Below are 20,329 nucleotides of genomic sequence, written 5' to 3' on the forward strand. Positions count from 1 at the left end.
GGGGGGGGGCTAAACCAACGGAAAAGGGTAAGCCCCAGTTTTCAATGCCTATATTTTGTCTATCTTTGAAAAAAAAGGGGGGCTAAGCCCCCCTAGCCCCCCCCCCCCCCCCCCCGGTTCCGACGCCTATGTACAGTTGTGCATTTTACTACTAAATAAAACCATTTATTTTATGATTGAATAATTCCCATCTCTCTGATTGGCTGAGATCCAACAATGTTAGAAAAACACTACGTTATATTCACCTGTACGTGACCTTCCAGATGAATACAAGGGTTTATTTTCTCTACATTGGTCTAAAATAGATTGGGAAATTCCAAATTGAAACAAATAGTTTTGGAAAGCTATTTCACTTGCTACCTACTTCCACTTAGGTGAAACAAACATTAGGAAATATATAATTTGGGATGGGGGTGGTGAGACGTGAAAACGTGTTCGAGAGGAGCAAAACCAAAAAAAAAAAACCATTTTGAATGCATACAACAGAATACTCGTGCATAAAGTGAAATATGAAATTAACGAACGGCAATCAAGTTCGAAAGTCCACTGGAACAATACAAATTGGGAGCAGAGCATACGTGGACCTCTGAAAGCATCATAGCTGGGATCAGGTGCTATGGACGTGTTAACATCTCCTGTAGACCTGTCACACCCGCCGCATGTGCTCCTTGTCATGAAAAATCCGTAGACAATTCAGAGTAATAACAATGGCCTAATGATTTGCATGAAAGAACGTCAGTCAATATTCGACTTAACGATAGTTGTATTTGCTAACAAAGTCATTGTATCGACCGTAGAATTTGCAAAATATTGCCTCTAAACGAGACTGTTGATATCTTTGTATCGTCAACTTATTTGTCAAAAACCTACCTCATTTTAGAAGTTGAACATGCTCTGCGTATCGAATCAACTTGGAGACATAAACTATACATACAGGTGATAATGGTATATTGCTACTTAGATAAGGGAGGCTGACGATAGATGAGTTGAAGTCATCCCGTTTATCATAAAGTTTTGTTGTTTGTTTGCCATTAAGGTCTTTTTCTAGTAAAATATCCAAATGTCCAAATATGAAACAAAATGTGTTAGACTCCGTGGTGTCTTTTATTTCGAATGCAAAGGGATATATCGAATCAACGTAGGAATGAAAATGAATATTGTTAACTGATAATACGTCGTCGATATAACTGAATGTCGAATTGAAGGCCACAGCAATAGATTACTTATTTTTATGTAGAAGTTTTTGAATAAATTCGTTCATATGAATACAAAACCAGGTCTGCAAATAACGGGAATAAATGATATAATAAATGGGAATTCCAACTTATTGTTGGAAGACCTGATCTCCAAAAACTGCATAAATACTGTCATTCAGAAACTCAAGCATCCTTTCAATGTTTTCTTAGGAGTACCTGTGTGTACAATCGGAATGTGTTTTTAGGGGGGGGGGGGGGGAGGGGGCAACAAAACAAGTTTTTACGTGACCAATGACAAGGTATGTAATTTTAAGCGTTTCATTTTGTTGAAAAAGCAGCTGTCTATGATGTCAAAAAGTTGGACTTTAATTTATCGTTGGGAATGGTTGTATAAAGTGTTGATAAGTCGTACGTATTGATTTTAGTAAAATTCTGCAATTTCAAATTTTCTAAAAGTTCTTCAGAATTTTTAAGTATCTACATTTGATTAACTACATTTCAAATATATTGTTGTACAGTACTCCTGAAGTTTCTCCTTCACTGCTGTTAATATTTTAGTGAGGAGTAAAGATAAAGGCTTGGTAGAACAATTACTGGACCCCCCCCCCACCCCACCCCACCCCCTTGTATCTTTGTTTGTAAGGATTTTTATGTAGGTTGGAATCCAGTATGGATATAATACAAAAAAGACACTGTTGTTCACAACTTTGTCAGCTGGGTTTAATATATAACATTTTTTAGCTGTGTCATTTATGAAATAAATTATATTTCCTTTAAAGAATAAATTATTTTTCCGTCCCTGGGTGGGCTCGAACCACCAACCTTTCGGTTAACAGCCGAACGCGCTAACCGATTGCGCCACAGAGACAGATGTAATATGTGGAAAATGATTAACAGCTGTTGTCCTCTCAAAGTTAACACTTTTACACGCGTGAGTTACCTGTACGGTTAATCTACTGATGTTAAAGGATCAAATCAAAAACCAGATTATGCTTTCAAAGTTTCAAAGAAATAATGCACCTCCATAAAAGATTTGATTCCTGTATTTTTTTTTTCAATTGAATTTCTTTCTTTTTTTTTTTTTTCTTTTTTTTTTTTTTTTAGGTTTTTTAGGTGCATTATTGAATTTGAGGTTTTCATTTATTTCTTAAAATTTAAAAATGTTTGACTCAGTATCATAATAATGACTAAAATTATCAAAAACATTACATGCAATTAGTTTAATTTTCTTAATATGTTTGAATTAAAGATGGATTAAATGTTCAGTGAAATGAAAATTTTTAAAATGTTGTGATTAAAAAAAAATATTTTTGTGTCACAAATATTACATGTATGCGTTTGTTTATGTACATTTTCTTTTGAATATGTCAATATAGTGTTAGAGATACGAAAGCTGCAAAGAAGTGCAGCTAACACTCTCCTGGAAACCACCTTAAGTTAGCTTCCTATTGGTCATCATATATGCTCCCAATCAGAACCAATATTCAAAACATATCTCATACTTGGTTTACATTCTTTCTCTAGCTTAAGAAAGCATTTTGTTCTGCGAATGTTCTCGTCCTGGTATAAAATGAGGTACAAGACATGATAATACGGACATAGGGAAGACAATCCAAAATAAAATATCGAATTGTCGAAGATCTATAGCAATAAGATACCAATAAAGAATATATCATGACTGAGGCACAGAAATGTCATACAAAAGGGAAGAGAAGAAAGGCAAGTAGAAGGAGACGAAATATCATTCTAAAAACCAGAAGCAACAGATTTATATATTTAAAAAAACTATTTAAATTGAAAAAAAAGGAATGTAAACCAAGTCTGCAATATGAAATGAAATGTTTTATATATTGATGTTCTATCCATATGATGAGCAAAAAGAATCCCGGTATGAATACGCGTATCTGAGGACACAGCAACAAGAGGACGCTGAGTTCAAGTTCATTTATTCACTCATATGGTACATGAGGACAATGTAAAATATTTACAGTATACTGTATGTGTACTTAAAAAAGCGGGCTTCATATTTTAGCGGCTAATTCATGAATACCGTTAAGAAATTTATAAATAAAATATACAGCACGGGCATGTATAGCACTAATTCATGATTTCGCCAACAACTCCATACCCATTGATTGTGCTAAATTTTGAATACGCCAATTTATGTACACGTACAGAATAAATTCAGATCAGGGGTACAATAATATAATATATGATATACTTCTTCAAAGAACGGAAGTGGGGGACAAAAAAGATAAATACATATAATACATGCGATAATGGTATAAATTAGGAAGAAAAAGCACGAGGGACAGACTTAAAGGAAAGTGTTCACCAAGATGAATAATTGTAACTTACCCGAGGGATAATAGAGGAATTTGAAATATTCAAGGAGTTAAAAAAAATGTAAATATAAGCATTGAAGCATTTTTTTTTTTTTTGAAAGATGTAATCTCATAACTGCAACGGTGTGTGCAAATGAAATATATGGAGATAACGAACAGTATTCAAGCTCAAAAGCCCATTAAACAATACAAAAAAGGAGCAGAGCAAACACGGACCTCCAAAACATCAGAGATTGGATCAGGTGCCATGGAGGAGTGAGCATCCCCTGCCGACCGGTCCCGCCGTGTGCTCCTTGTCAGGGAAATAACTGAAAAATCCGTCGACAATTCAAGAGTGTAAATAATGGCCTAACAATCAGTATGAAAAACGTCAGTCAGCATTTGACTCAATGATAAATTGTATTTGCTGACAAGGTCATTGTATCGACCACAGAACTTAAAATGATGACTTTAAACGAGACTGCTGAAATTCTTGTTTCATCAACTAGTTTGTCAATAATTTACCTCGTTTTAAAAAATTATTCATACGTAGAGCATGCTCTCGCGTATCGAATAAACTGAGAGATATAAACCCCGTATGCAGGTGATGAAGGTATATTGCTGCATAAGTAAGGGAAGTTGACGATTGAAAAGTTAAAGTCATCACGTTTATCATAAAGCTTGGTTTTTAGATTACCATTAACGTCTTTTTCAAATAAAATATTCAAATATAAAACAGATGTGTCAGACTCTGTGGTATCTTTTATCTCAAGATCACTGTGATATATCGTGTCGACATAATAATGGAATTAACCATTGTTAATTGACAATACGTCGTTGATATATGTAAATGTCGAGTTGAAGGCCACAGCAAGTGTTTTCTTCTTTTCACGTATAAGATTTTGGACAAATTCTGCTTCATATGAATACAAAAAAGGTCTGCTAATAACGGGGCTCAATTGGTACCCATGGGAATATCAATAGATTGTTGGAAGACCTGGTCTCCAAAAACCACATAGATATTGTCAATCAGAAAATCAAGCATCTTTTTAATGTCAACTTCAGAGTACTTGTGTGTACAATCAGAATATTTTTTAACAAAATAATTTTGCAAATGACCAATGACAAGGTAAGTAAATTTACGGGTTCCATTTTTATTGAAAAAGCAGCTGTCAGTGATATAAAAAAGCCCTGGACTTTAATTTATCGTGGGGAATGGTTGTGTATAAAGTTGAAAAATCGTAAGGTTTTAAGCTGTTGATTTTGGTAAATTCTTGTGATTTCAAATTTTCCAAAAGTTCCTTGGAATTTTTAATTATCCACATCTGATTTACACCACTTCTCGAATATATTGTTGCACAGTACTCATGAAGTTTCTCCTTCACTACTATTAATATCTAAGTTAGGAGTAAAGAAAGAGGCTTGGTTGAACATTTACTGGAACCCGCTATGTATCTTTGTTTGTAAGGCTTTTTATGAAATTTATATAGATATGGTAATTCAAATTCATTTTGGTTGTTTGGAATATTAAAAATATTCAAAACTGACATACGATTTTGAAGAATTTCTTCCTTAGAAAGGGAACTATGAGCATAAGTTGGATTACCACTTGTAGAATTAAATCCAAGTTCCTCTAAAATACCTTTAATATAATGAGCCTTACAAACAAAGACAATGTTATTACCTACTTTGTCAGCAGGGACCAGTACGTACTGATCATGTAATCTATCTAATTCTTTTTTCACTTCTGGATTATTGAATACAGAAGGATAGTTGGTTCTCATATTGCCCCTCAATCTTTTAATGCGCGATTTTAACATACATCTGATACATTTAATCCATTCTGACAAAGTGTCAAGGTCTTCTTTTTCATGTCTTGCCCATCGCCTGGCGTAATTCTCTACAGAATCCATAATATTTATGAAATTCCGACGCCAGTTGAAGGATCCGGGTTTCCTATATTTAGGACCTTTTAAAAATTAATGATCTAAGGTCCTCATTATTAACTATATTTATGTCACCAGTAATAACGTGTCCATCAGGACTATAGTTATAGGGCGAAGAAGAACATGAACACGATGGAGGATTATGGTTCAGATATTCGATATCCAGGCCCTGTAAAGTTTTCTTGTAATTAAAAAGTTTAGAAGCAATAGTGGATGTATATTTGTAGGAAATACAAGGTGTAGTCTTTAACTTGAAATATGGTGGAGTACAAGACTGGACCCTTTTGTGATTAAGAATATTACTTATATTAACTGCGTCAATTCCTTTCTTGGCATATTGAAGTTTAAGGAAAAAACGGGTTGTTTTAGCTGCATTTTCTTCAGTAAAACGTAGGGGTTTAAAAAGCCTATGATTTGCAATATCCATAATCACAGATCCGAGCCTATATTCTGGTGTCGAGGAATTAAAAAATGGACTTTCCTTGACCTTTTAAAGAAAACTATTTAAAAGTTTCAAAGGGACAGAGTTAAGTTTGGTGCGAATATGATGTATATTTATGGCAACAAAACAAGTTTTCAGATGACCAATGTCAAGGTACGTAATTTTACGAGTTTCATTTTTTATTATTGAAAAAGCAGTTGTCGCTGATGTCAAAAAGCTTGGACTTTAATTTATCGTTGGGAATGGTTGTATAGAGTGTTGATAAGTCGTACGTTTTGATTTTAGTAAAATTCTGCAATTTCAAATTTTCTAAAAGTTCCATAGAATTTTTAAGTATCCGCATTTGATTAACCACTTTTCAAATATATTGTTGTACAGTACTCCTGAAGTTTCTCCTTCACTGCTGTTAATATTTTAGTGAGGAGTAAAGATAAAGGCTTGGTAGAACAATGACTGGAACCCGCTTTGTATCTTTGTAAGGATTTTTATGTAGGTTGGAATCCAGTATGGGTATGGTAGAAAAAAGACACTGTTGTTAGCTGGGCTTAATATAACAATTTTTAGCTGTGTTATTTATGAAATAAATTACATTTCCTCAAAAGAATAAAATACTTTCCGTCCCTGGGTGGGCTCGAACCACCAACCTTTCGGTTAACAGCCGAACGCGCTAACCGATTGCGCCACAGAGACAGGTGTTTTATAATGAAAATGATTAACAACTGTTGGCCTCTCAAAGGTAACACTTAACACACGTGAGTTACCTGTACGGTTAATCTAACGATGTTAAAGGACCAAATCAAAAACCAGATTATGCTTTCAAAGTTAAAAGAAATAATGCACCTCCGTAAAAGATAAGAAGTTTAGAGTATTTTTCCTGTATTATTTTTTTTAATTGAATTTCATTTTTTTTTTTTGTAGGTTTCCTGTGCGTTATTGAAATTGAGGTTTTCATTTATTTCTTAAAATTTAAAAATGTTTGACTCAGTATCACAATAATGACTAAAATTATCAAAAACTTTACACGCAATTACTTTATTTTTCTTAATACATATGTTTGAATTAAAGATGAATTAAATGTTCATTGAAATGAAAATTACTAAAATGCTGTGATAAAAAAAATTCAATATTTTATTTCCACACATATATTACATGTATGCGTTTGTTTATGTATATTTTCTTTTAAAGATGTCAGTATAGTGTTGGAGATACCGAAGCTGATAAGAAGTGCAGCATACACTCTCCTGGAAACCACCTTAGGTTAGCTTAGTATTGGTCATCATATTTGCTCCGAATCAGAAATAACCAATATTCAAAACAGCATACTTGGTTTACATTCTTTCTTTAGCTTAAGAAAGAATTTGTTCTGCGAATGTTCTCGACCTGGTATAATATGATGCACAAGACATTCTAATACGGACATAGGGAAGACAATCCAAAATAAAATGTCGAATTGTTGAAGATCTATACAATAAGATACCAATAAACAAGATATCAAGACGGAGGCACAGAAATGTCATACAAAAGGGAAGAGAAGAAAGGCAAGCAGAAGGAGACGAAATATCATTCTAAAAACCAGAAACAACAGATTTATATATTTAAAAAAAAATATTTAAATTGAAAAAAAAAAGGAATGTAAACCAAGTCTGCAATATGAAATGAAATGTTTTATATATTGATGTTCTATCCATATGATGAGCAAAAAGAATCCCGGTATGAATACGCGAATCTGAGGACACAGCAACAAGAGGACGCTGAGTTCAAGTTCATTTATTCACTCATATGGTACATGAGGACAATGTAAAATATTTACAGTATAGAAAATCAGGTCAGAGGTACAAATATACATGATATATACTTATTCAAAAACGAAAATGGAGGGGAAAAAAGAAATAAATATAATACGATAATGGTATAAATGTGAGGAAAAAATCACGGAGGACAGACGTTAAAAGAAAGTGTTCACTAGAGATGATTAATTATAACTTACCCGGGGGATAATAGAGGCGTTTGAAATATAAATCACATTTTCAAACAATACAAAGAGTTTAAAACAATGTATATATACAGAAGATGCCACTTACAGGTAAACTATGCAAATGCAAATGTGTCACCTTTTGCAAGAGGAAGTTATTCACTCTGGATTGAAACTAACTGTCTCTGGCGCAATCGGTTAGCGCGTTCGGCTGTTAACCGAAAGATTGGTGGTTTGAGCCCACCCAGGGACGATGGTCAATTTTTAGTTGTTAAAATTTTTTAATTTCGTTTTCTGTGGCTGGTTACCAGAACTGACTCATTGAAATCATATAACAGATAGCATCTGTTGTTTCCTATTGCATTACAGGCAGTTAAGTAGACGATATATATGTAATATATAGAGTACCTTTTAACGAGTGTATCTTCAGATATCAGACGAGGGGGCTTGTACCCCGAGTCTGATATCTGAAGATGCACGAGTTAAAAGGTACTCTATATGTTTTGTATCATTGTTCTCAGGTATTGAGCTACCCATGATCTATCAAATTTACGTTAATAGCACTTAATTTAACTACATATTCCCATGCACTGAATTAGCCGTGATCCATCAAAATTTTATCATACCATTTTATATAACCAATGAAAAAAAGAGCACGTGATTCGAAAAGTATATCGCGCTGTATTTATTGAACTTTCTACCTCGTCCATTCATATTCTGAACGCCATGGATGATGGTTGTGATTTTATGCTTTCGCAATTCTTATAGACACGGAACCCGAAATTATGAAGGAAAATTCCTTAGATCATTTAGGAAACCAGATGCAGGTTCAAGATTCTTTGGGAAGTATGACGTTTGGTCTACCGGAACTAAAAATGGAACCTATTACAGGTTTTTTTTTTAGGTCTTAAAATCAAGGGCCTGGGCCTTTCCATTTGGGAAAAAATAGCGTCATTTAGTTAAAATTGGGAAAAATATCATAATTCACATTTTTCGAGATAAATTCAAATAGGAGCCTTTTTTTTTTTTTTTTTATTTGCAAAGCATTTATTGACTAATTTACATTCAATAAATCTTTATTGAAAATCAGCTTAACTTATTTGTTTGCTGTTCTGAAGCTTTTATTTAATTTAAGTTTAATTTTTTTCTAATATGTTTAGAATAACTTTAATGTCATGTTTCGAATTGTCTTTTGGGAATTTTCTTCAATGAAATTGGGAAAAACACACACTTTTTACCATTGGGAATGGGACCTATTACAGGCCCCCTACGACCCCTAAAAAATCCCCTGTAATATGGATTTCGATATAGGAAATATTTTAAACACGATGGCGTTAATTTCACCAGTCCTTAGGTCGACACGAAGACGAAAAATGAAAGGTTTGTACAAGTGTTCGATTATGAAATTCAGCGTTTGATAGACTCTCAAAAAATATCCTCGTAACGTTCAAGCTAAGGAGTGGCGTGCGGCACGGGAAAATGTCCACTTTTGACCGAGATGAACAGCGATTCTCTAAATTACTGGATGCAGTGATTTGTGTTGGAATTAGAAAACAAGGAATATCCACCTCACTCCCTGTACTACATTGTGTGTGGTTTGTTATGCTTCAACTTTATGAGAGACGAAAACATTCATTTATAAAAATGTGCGTGTGTGAATTTCGTTTTGGATTTTAAAAAAATTGACGTGCAAAATTTAGAATTTTTTATGTAGGCCTAAGGAAAGATATACCTTCACTATGTTTATATGTGCTTGTATTTTGCTCATAAAGTCAGCTACTTTATATATTCTTTTTCTTTATCAATGTAAGGTCAAGGGTCATTAGAATTGTTGCATCGTTACCCTGGTGTGTTCTATCTTGATAGAGCATGGTTGTTAGAGCACAGTTAGTCATAGTGTATCAAAAATAAAAACACAGTGGACACCAAAGGAAAAACACCGCAACAATGATACAAAAACGGTAAAATGTATAGACACTTGTAAAGAGGTGCAACTGACCACGTGTAATTTCGAAAGATGTTCAGGCATTAAATCGTTCGTGCATCCCAAGAATCTTGGAAAAGTTCACTGTCCTTGAAAGTATAATCAAGAACTACAATAGAAATCCTAGAAATCTGCTAAATTTTTACCCGCGGATTGAACGGAAATTGTGATTCCGAGGAACTATGACCTGCGGGAAAAAGTACGATTTAAGGTATGAGAAGAGTGTCACTTATTATATACATTCTACTGGATCACAAAAATGTATTTCACTTCCCTGTGTGGGCTCGAACCACTAATCTTTTGGTTATAAACTTCCCACGCGCGACTGAAACACATCACAAACAGATGTTCAAAATATGTTGAATAGCATTGTAAAATTCTTCTCTTTATAATGTATATGAAAACATAACAGGGAATTTTGAATTTTCAATGTAATAAAAGTTAGGTCTTTCTTGTTTAATAAGATTATCTGAATTTTATTGCAAAACTGTCAACAATTTTGTGGAAGTAAATCGAAGATTATATACTTACATTATTATACAAAGTGCTTTTCTTTGAAGTAGATATATCAATGGTTTGACCGAATGAAAGGGCTACAACTGTTATATTATTTTTAACAGAAATTGACAAAACAAAATTTGAATATAATGGGAACAATCCACAAATTTTCTCTCTTAGTAATTTAGGGAATTAACTAATTTAAAAGGCTACATTTGTTTTAGTATATTCTCTATCGATTTATGAAAAACATATCTAATATGTTTTTAATATAAAGTACATCCTTATACAAGGCCTTGTTACGTCTTACCATTATTATTACAGAAAATCACAATTATAAACAGGAATTGAAGTTTTTTTTTTTTCATAAACAACAAGTCATACACTGTATTATCTATTGTTCATTCATTCATGTGTATTTTTGTATAATTAATGAATCTCCAATATAGGAGGAAATAAAGAAAGAATGAATGAAAGTACATTTTAATCACCACTGAAAGAGTTATTTCTTTCTCGAAGAGATATCGTCAAGAATAACATGACAAATCTATTGATTAAAAATGTATGCAACGAAGATTTATACTTTCGATAAAATCATACAAAGAAGAATTATCTCATACTAATAAACAAACAAATTAATAAAAAAAAAAAAATAAGGAATCTTTCTTTCAGAGTTGATTCCTTGTCTATTTTAGAGCTATGTATTGTTGAAAAAATATTTTTAAAAATTGTAACTATTTAATACCACTGAAACATTAAAATAATATCCAGATAAATTTGTAACCTTCTCTAACAATCACAAAAAATAATGATCATAAAAATTTAAAAATGAAAACGTCGAAGGTTCTTGGGATGCATGAGCGATTACCTGTCTGAACAACCTTTCACATTACACGTGGCTAACTGCACCTCTTGATAAGTGTCCATGTATTTTGGTGTTTATATATCGCTCTGTTCGTCACCTGTCTCTGTGGCGCAATCGGTTAGCGCGTTCGGCTGTTAACCGAAAGGTTGGTGGTTCGAGCCCACCCAGGGACGATGGTTTACTTTTTCTTTTAATTAAACATAATAAGTTTGAGTTAGATTTTAGTATGAATAAACCTAAGCCAATTACATAAATTGTGCCTTACATATTGCCAGTCATAAACTTTTTAAAGCCGCCACGTTATATGGAAGACAAGAATTCTCAAATCCTGTTCCTTAAACTTAAATTTACCAACAAAGGAATTGACGCCGTAAACATTAGTAATATTCTTAATCACAAAAGTTGAAGAGCGCACCTTGTATTTCCAACATATACTAGTATTCACCGACTATAGCTTTCAAACTTTTTAATTACAAAAACAATTCTACAGTGTCTAGATATCGAACATCGGAATCATAATACGTCTACGTGTTCAGGTTCTTCTTCTCCCTACAACTATAGTCCAGCTGGACACGTGATTATTGGTGACATGAATATAGTTAACGATGAGGACCTTAAATCACTTATTTCAAAATGGCCAAAATTTAAACTGGCGACAAAATGTCATAAATATTACGACAAAGAATATACCAGACGATGGGTAAAATACTTAAAGAGAAGATCTTAAAACTTTGTCAGTGTAAGATGGATGCTGAAATCTCGTGTTAAACGGTTGAGGAACAATATGAAAACCATCTGTTCTTCTGTCTTCAATAATTCATAAGTAAAAATAAAGAAAAAAGAATAAGATAGATGACACAAACAAAATATTATTTTCCAGCTGACAAAGCAAGTAACAACATCGATTTTGTTCGTAAGGCTCATTATTACAATTACATTTTAGAGAAACATTGATTCAAACCTACAAGTGTTAATCCAACTTATACTCATAGTTTCCTTTCTAAGGAGGAAATTCTTCAAAATCTTATGTGAGTTTTAACAACAGACAACCAAATTACCATATCTATACATTCACTATATTCCTAAACTTCACAAGTATTAGCTTTCCTAAAAAGCTTGTCTGACTTGAGCAAATTTATTTTTACGCGAAGAATCAAGAAAAGTTAAATCCAGTGTAATCAACGTGACTCTGAGTAATGAAACGAATTCTTTTGCTAAGAAACAATAAAAGTTTAAATCAGTGGCATCAGCATAAATTTAAACTTGGACATGAATTTATTCCATATACACTATATTTATACTTGTAATTTCCTTTTTTATGGACGTAGGGTCCGGCCGGGGGAGGGGGAGTGCCCCCCCCCCCCCCTATTTATGCCGATTTATACATAGCTATATTTTATGATAGGGTCTCCTAAATCATGTAATTCATATTTAACTTCTGATAACTTGATAGTGTCCATCTTAAACTGAAAATTTCTGAAATTTCTTCCAACGGGCCTGTTCATGGATAAAAAGATATAACCAGTGCTTTTGAAAGAAAAACTACAACACATAAAAATCTAAACATCAATTGGTGAACAATTTTGATAATTAAGAAATGTTTTATTTAAAAAAATAATAAACGTGTTACAAATGAGCTAACATCTTTGCATTTAGCAAAAGAATATTCAGCATATATCAATCACTTTAATATTTTTTTTACTAAATGAAACGTCTGCAATTTATAAATGAATATGTGTAGATTTATAAAAATTCTAAACATAGAGAGACTCAGTATGCATCGAAAATAAACATCCATTAGTTAATCTGATAAAGATAATCGACAAGTGTTGACCTGACCAGCTTCATTCATTTCTGTTTTGCTGGACATGAATGATGCATTCGAGAATGGCCAAATGTTATGCAACCTGTAATGTATAATGTGATAATAATGACATATCAGCTTCAATACTCTGGCTTGTTTGGGTGTTTAGCATGTTTCCTTTACTCTTCATGCTCTCCAGTTGATAGTTAAGATAGTATAAAGTTTCCAAGATCAAGTTATCACAAGAATTCTATTGAACGACTTGACTAACAAGCCTTGGCTAAATCTAATACTGTCTGACGCCATGACGTCAGACAATAAAAATCCTTACCAAGATACATAGCGGGTTCTAGTAAATGTTCTTCCAAACCTCTTTCTTTACTCCTCACTAAAACAAACCTACATAAAAATCCTTACAAAGATACATAGCGGGTTCCAGTAAATGTTCTTCCAAACCTCTTTCTTTACTCCTCACTAAAATAAACCTGCATAAAAATCCTTACAAACAAAGATACATAGCGGGCTTCTAGTAAATTATGTTCTACCAAGCATCTTTCTTTACTCGTCACTAAAATAAACCTACATAAAAATCCTTACAAACATAGATAGCGGGTTCTAGTAAATTATGTTCTACCAAGCCTCTTTCTTTACTACTCACTAAAATAAACCTACAAAAAATCCTTACAAACAAAGATACATAGCGGGTTCCAGTAAATGTTCTACCAAGCCGCTATTTTAGCTCCTCACTAAAATATCCTTACAAAGATACATAGCGGGTTCTAGTAAATTATGTTCTACCAAGCCTCTTTCTTAACTCCTCAGGATACTATTAACAGCAGTGAAGGAAGAAACTTCAGGAGTACTGTACAACAACATATTCGAAAAGTGGTTTTAATCAAATGTGGATACTGAAAAACGCCAAGGAACTTTTAAAAATTTGAAATCAAAAAAATTTAACACAATCAATAGCGTCAAAGTGTGCGACTTTTCAACACTTTTTAAAACTATTCCAATTGATAAATTAACAGACCAGACACTTTGAAAGAATAGGCAACTACTTCTAATAAAATTGGAACTCGTAAATTTACATACCTTGCCATTGGACATCTGCAAACATAGTTGGTTAAAAACATTCTGATTCTACACACAAGTACATGTACTCCGGGGTTGATAGCAAAAAGATGTTTGAGTTTCTCATGGACAATATCTATATAGTTTTCGTAGACCAGGTCTTCCAACAATTGGTTGGAATTCCCATGGGTTCTAATACTGTCCTGTTATTATTAGACCTGCTTTTGTATTCATATGTAGGAACTTCTTTAAAAACTTGTTGAAAAAAGAAGTCTTTTGCTGTGACCTTCAATTCAACATTTCGACACATGTATATCGACGACTTTTATCAATTAACAATATTCATTTTCACTCCTACATTCATTCTATATATCCAACTGGACTCAAAACAAGAAGCCCAGGGGCCACATCGCTCACCTGAGCACTGTGGCTGCGAAAAAAGCAAAAATCAGTTTAGTATTGCAATGCTTAAATGCATAAGTGGTCCCGATCTACCCCTAAAAGGGAGGAGGCTGGGGGGTATGATTTCAACAAAATTGAATCTACACTAACTAAGGATGCTTACACATTTTTTTTGACTAACTGTGATTTTTCCCTACAAGTTTAAACTTTCATCGTGGCTTACCTACCCCCGGGGGTCATGATTTGAACAAACTTGAATCAACACTATCTCAGGATGCTTCCATAAAAATATGACCAATATTGGCTTTGTTGTTCTTGAGAAGAAGATTTTTAAAGATTTTCCCCATGTATTCCTATGTAAAACTTTGATCGCCCTCTGTGGCCCCGCCCTACCCCCGGGAGTCATGATTTGAACAAACTTGAATCAACACTATCTGAGGATGCTTCCATATAAATATTACCAATCAAGACTTTGCTGTTCTTGAGAAGAAGATATTTAAAGATTTTCTCTATGTATTCCTATGTAAAACTTTGATCGCCCAATGTGGCCCCACCCTACCCCGGGGTCATGATTTGAACAAACTTGAATCAACACTACCTGAGGATGCTTCCACATAAATATGACCAATCTTGACTTAGTTGTTCTTGAGAAGAAGATTTTTAAAGATTTTTCCATGTATTTCTATGTAAAATTTTGATCGCCCAATGTGGCCCCACCCTACCCCCGGGGGTCATGATTTGAACAAACTTGAATCAACACTATCTGAGGATGTTTCCATATAAATATGACCAATCAAGACTTTGTTGTTCTTGAGAAGAAGATTTTTAAAGATTTTCTCTATGTATTCCTATGTAAAACTTTGATCGCCCAATGTGGCCCCACCCTACCCCCGGGGGTCATGATTTGAACAAAATTGAATCAACACTATCTGAGGATGCTTCCGTATAAATATGACCAATCAAGACTTTGCTGTTCTTGAGAAGAAGATTTTTAAAGATTTTCCCTATGTATTCCTATGTAAAACTTTGATAGCCCACTGTGGCCCCACCCTACCCCTGGGGGTCATGATTTGAACAAATTTGAATCTACACTACCTGAGGATGCTTCCACATAAGTTTCAAACACATTGGTTCTTGAGAAGAAGATTTTTGAAAGATGCCATAAATTTTTCATGAATTCGCAATTATCTCCCCTTGGAAGAAGGTGTGGCCCTTCATTTGAACAAACTTGAATCCCCTTCATCCAAGGATACTCTGTGCCAAGTTTGGTTGAAATTGGCCCAGTGGTTCTGGAGAAGAAGATGAAATTGTAAAAAGTTTACGACAACGACGACGACAACGCCAACACCAACGCCAACGACGACAGACAACGGACAAATTTTGATCAGAAAAGCTCACTTGAGCCTTTGGCTCAGGTGAGCTAATAAAAAACACCAGAGTCTGACAAATTTGTTTCATATTTGGATGGTTTAAGAGAGAGAGAGAGAGAGAGACATTGATTGCAAACTGACGGTTAACCTTTATGATAAACGTGATGACTTCAACTTATCTACTGTCAACTTCCCTTAAACTTCCCTTATTTATGTATCAGTATACCATTATCACCTGCATATGGAATTTATGTCTCCCAGATGGTTAGATACGCAAGAGCGTGTTCTACAATTTCTAAAACGAGGCAGGTTATTGACAAATAAGTTGATGATACAAGAATATCAACATTCTCGTTTAAAGTCAACATTTCGCAAATTTTTTGGTCGATACAATGACTTTGTTTGAAAATATAATTTTTTGTTAAAAATGTTGATTGACGCTTTTCGTACAAATTATAAGGCCATTATTTCACACTGAATTGTCTACGGATTTTAGAGTGATGAATTTTTATTTTTTTTTTTTAAATTTAAAAAGACAATATCGTCCGTCTCATTTGATAATGTTACTAGTATTACTTTTTAGTTCTACCCATATAAAGGTTTACAATGCATTATCAAAAGGAAACTTTAAAAATAAAGTCTCGGACCTACACTTGGTTCAACCATTGTGAAGAAATCCCTTTGTTCTCTTGAGCTTGTTTAAGCAAACACACGGCTCCTGTCGGAATTATACTGCTAACAGCAACGATATATTCTGAAATTTAAATCTTTTTATTGAACTGGAAATCTTTCAAATGCAATTGAACTTGCATTGAATGCAGTTTAATATCGATCTTTTTCCTATCTATGAAGGTTCTGCACGCTTCGCTGTCAGTGTTTTCAAGTAGTTAAATCTTTTCATTTCTTTTTAGAAGTATGTTGAATTTTTCTTAAGTGGTTTGAAAGGACTTACGACATTACCAATCTCTTATTTAATACACACAAAAAGCAAAAGTTTAAAATGTCAACTCTTGACCGATTATTAAAAAAATGTAGGTAATTAAGGCATAGGTCGTATTTAATCGAAAATTTAAAGTAAAATGATATCAAACCTTTTTTTTTTTTTTTTTTTGCATGTGAATGCAACCTGTGCATTGATCCAGATTAGGTCGTGCACTTTCAGCTTGGATATAAAACAGGCTTCCCACCGGTATAGAGAAGTGGTACCTTGGATATGAGGATGTGCTTTCTGTGTCAAGTATGTTGGCTATTTCTATTTCAAGCTTACTAATGCTTAAATATAAATTAATTCATAACCAACTTTAAAGGAAATAGTCAATTGAAAAAAGACAATCTTAAATTCATTAAATTCTAATTCTCATACAGTGGTACATGTACATTCAAAATTACAACGAAAAAAATATAAATGATTATTTGGGTAAGATAACATACCTTCATATAAATTAACATTCCATCTGCTAATTTTATATTTGATGCTTTTAAAACCAGTCAGAACTTCACAAAAGAATATACTAATATCCTTGCTGCATTTCATTTCCGGAATTTTGCATTGCATTTCCGACAAATTTTATTTTCATTTTCAACATTTTTTATTTTCATTTCCGAGATATATATATATATATATATATATATATATATATATATATATATATATATATATATATATATATATATATATATATATATATATATATATATATATATATATATATATATATATTACAATACCGCAAGTTTGGGGGAGATACCTTTCCGGTAATTTAATGTTAACTAAGTAAGTGGGAATAAAATTTTAACAGGATATAAATATCACATTTATTTCAAACCATATTTATCGAATAAAAAATATTACGATACACTGTATATAAATGCAGCACCAAGTCTTGTTAAAAGTTTTGCATGTGTTAGACGTGCAAGCAATTTTTGTTCACAGTTCAGTTCTTTTATTCCTTGTATCAACAGATACATCAGAGAAACATAATTACATGCATGTAATTACATATAGTATATACATAATTGACATGGCTAAAGAAGAGAATATATATAATATATATTACAATATATTCACACAATTTAAAATGACATTGAGATTAAATGTTTACACACACACACACACACACACACACACACACACACACACACACACATATATATATATATATATATATATATATATATATATATATATATATATATATATATATATATATATATATATATATATATATATATTGTTGTGACATAGTAAATCACTCTTAAAAAATTAATATTATACATGTAGTTCTAATTTACTTTCCCGTATATGACTTGCTTCTCTTAAAAAATTTCCAAGACCCCTTAATTCCTTTACATTTCGAGCGCTAAATAGTTGTATTAATTTATATACACTACTATTTTGATAATAATATCTTTTAATATATTTCTTTCTTATATTTTCATATGTTGGGCACTGTAAAATAAAGTGAAATTCATCTTCTATTTCATCCTGATTACATAATATGCATTTTCTATCATTTCTACTAGTATTCGTGTATCTACCCCTTTCAATATATAAATTGTGATCAGACATCCTAAATTTTGAAATTATTTCTCGATTTTTAACACTTAAAGGCTTGTTTAGGTAATATTGAAGGCAATGTGTTTCTGTAAGATATTTGTATAAATTAGCTTTGGGCATAATGTTAATTTCTGCTCTTATTTCTTGAATGTAAATATCTTTCATTCTTTGTTCAATAAGTTTAAATGCATATTTTTCATCATAATATGTATGCATCAAGAAGTTTAATCCTAATTTATCTAGTTCTGTTTTAATGTTTACAATCCATTCATCATTTTCCTGTACCATTTCTTAATAACACGTCTTCAGAATACAATTTTCTGTTTTTCTCAGCTTTAACCAATATTTCATAATTTTTATTTTTCTTAAAATATGGCAGGGAAATCTACCTAGTTCAAGATAAAGAAGCTTATTACTAGCATTCTTTTTTAACCCTAATTTTTTTTTACAGAACAGTACATGAACTTTTTCTATATCAATTCCTTTGTTAAAACCCCATACTTCGGAAGCATACGAAAGTATACTATTGACGTAAATGTCGAAAACGGAGCATTTTGTTTGAGTATTAAAGTAATAATCATAAAGTTTACTTTGAACACTAAAAAGAGCTTTTCTCCCCTGTTCTGCCAGCTTCTGTTGTGCTTTAGTAAATTTACCGTTATAATTTAATAATAATCCAAGATAATTAAACTCATTTACTATTTCTAATTCATTTTTGTCATAGAACCACTTCTCATTTTCTTTTATTTTTCCTCCATTTCTAAAAACCATTATTTTAGTTTTATCTGTATTTACAGTAAGATTCCATTTCTTACAATAATTGTGCAAAGAGTTAAGTATTTCTTGTAAAGCTTCGGGTGTTTCTGCTAATATAACAGTGTCATCAGCATACATAATAAGGAATATATTAATTAGATTAATTTCAATCGATGGACAGTTCTCGCTCAACAAATGCATTTCAAAATCGTTTACATAAAAAGAGTATAATATTGGGGATAAAATTTCACCTTGAAAGAGTCCAACTTGACTTCCAAAATATTCGGAAAGGACACCATCATATTTTACGCACGATTTGATATTTTCGTAAAGAGATTTAATTATCTTCAATAATTTACCCTGTATTCCAAGCTTACATAACTTAGCCCATAATTTGCTCCTATTAACAAAATCAAATGCTTTTTTATAGTCTATAAAACAGCAGTATAATCTCCTACCCTTCTTACGTAGAAACTTATTTACCAATGATTGTAATACAAAAATTGCATCAACAGTCCCATAACCATGTCTAAAGCCAAATTGGGCATCTGTTATGACAGATATATCTTTATCCCACTTCAGTAGTCGTTGATTTAGAATAGAAGTGAAAAGTTTACCCATACAACTAACCAAGGAAATACCCCTATAATTGTTTGTGTCATTAACGTCTCCCTTTTTATATACTGGTACAATTATAGCCTTTGACCAAGATTGTGGGAAAAACCCAGACATAAATATAGCATTAAACGTTTTATGTAAAACCGGTATGAGTGTCTCACTACAGTCTATAAATAGTTCATTTAGTATGAAATCCTCACTACAACTCTTATTTCTTTTTAAATCTTGTATACAATGTCTAATTTCCTCGACAGAAATTTCATAATCCAATTCATCAAATACAGGTTCAATAAAATTATCAGTATCTGGGTTATATTGATCTTCCTCCGAGTTTGTATTCTGAGTTAGATTCCTAAAATGGTTATAAAAATTTTCCAACCCTATTTCAGTTGCAGGACATTTGATTTTCCTTTTTGAAAAATGTTTGTAGAATTTTCGTGGATTGGTTTTTCTTAACGATTGTATCATATTACCTTCTTGACATTTATAAGCTCTTTTAAGTTTTCTTTCGAGTGTTTTATAAA

General features: G+C 32.5%; 4 non-coding genes across 4 annotated transcripts; 2 read left to right on the top strand and 2 right to left on the bottom strand.

The window, feature by feature from the left end:
- Nucleotides 1–1,990: 1,990 nt before the first annotated feature.
- On the bottom strand, nt 1,991–2,064 carry Trnan-guu (transfer RNA asparagine (anticodon GUU)). The gene has a single exon. It is a non-coding gene; the product is annotated as a tRNA-Asn (tRNA).
- A 4,460-nt stretch (nt 2,065–6,524) lies between these two features.
- On the bottom strand, nt 6,525–6,598 carry Trnan-guu (transfer RNA asparagine (anticodon GUU)). Its single transcript has one exon. It is a non-coding gene; the product is annotated as a tRNA-Asn (tRNA).
- Nucleotides 6,599–8,061: 1,463 nt separating this feature from the next.
- Trnan-guu (transfer RNA asparagine (anticodon GUU)) lies at nt 8,062–8,133 on the top strand. Its single transcript has one exon. It is a non-coding gene; the product is annotated as a tRNA-Asn (tRNA).
- A 3,193-nt stretch (nt 8,134–11,326) lies between these two features.
- Trnan-guu (transfer RNA asparagine (anticodon GUU)) lies at nt 11,327–11,400 on the top strand. Its single transcript has one exon. It is a non-coding gene; the product is annotated as a tRNA-Asn (tRNA).
- Nucleotides 11,401–20,329: the final 8,929 nt, after the last annotated feature.

The sequence above is a fragment of the Saccostrea echinata genome, unplaced genomic scaffold (assembly GCF_033153115.1).
Source record: "Saccostrea echinata isolate AGI-Se365-2 ecotype Australia unplaced genomic scaffold, CSIRO_AGI_Sech_v1 ptg000054l, whole genome shotgun sequence".
In the NCBI taxonomy this organism is placed as follows: Eukaryota; Metazoa; Mollusca; class Bivalvia; order Ostreida; family Ostreidae; genus Saccostrea; species Saccostrea echinata.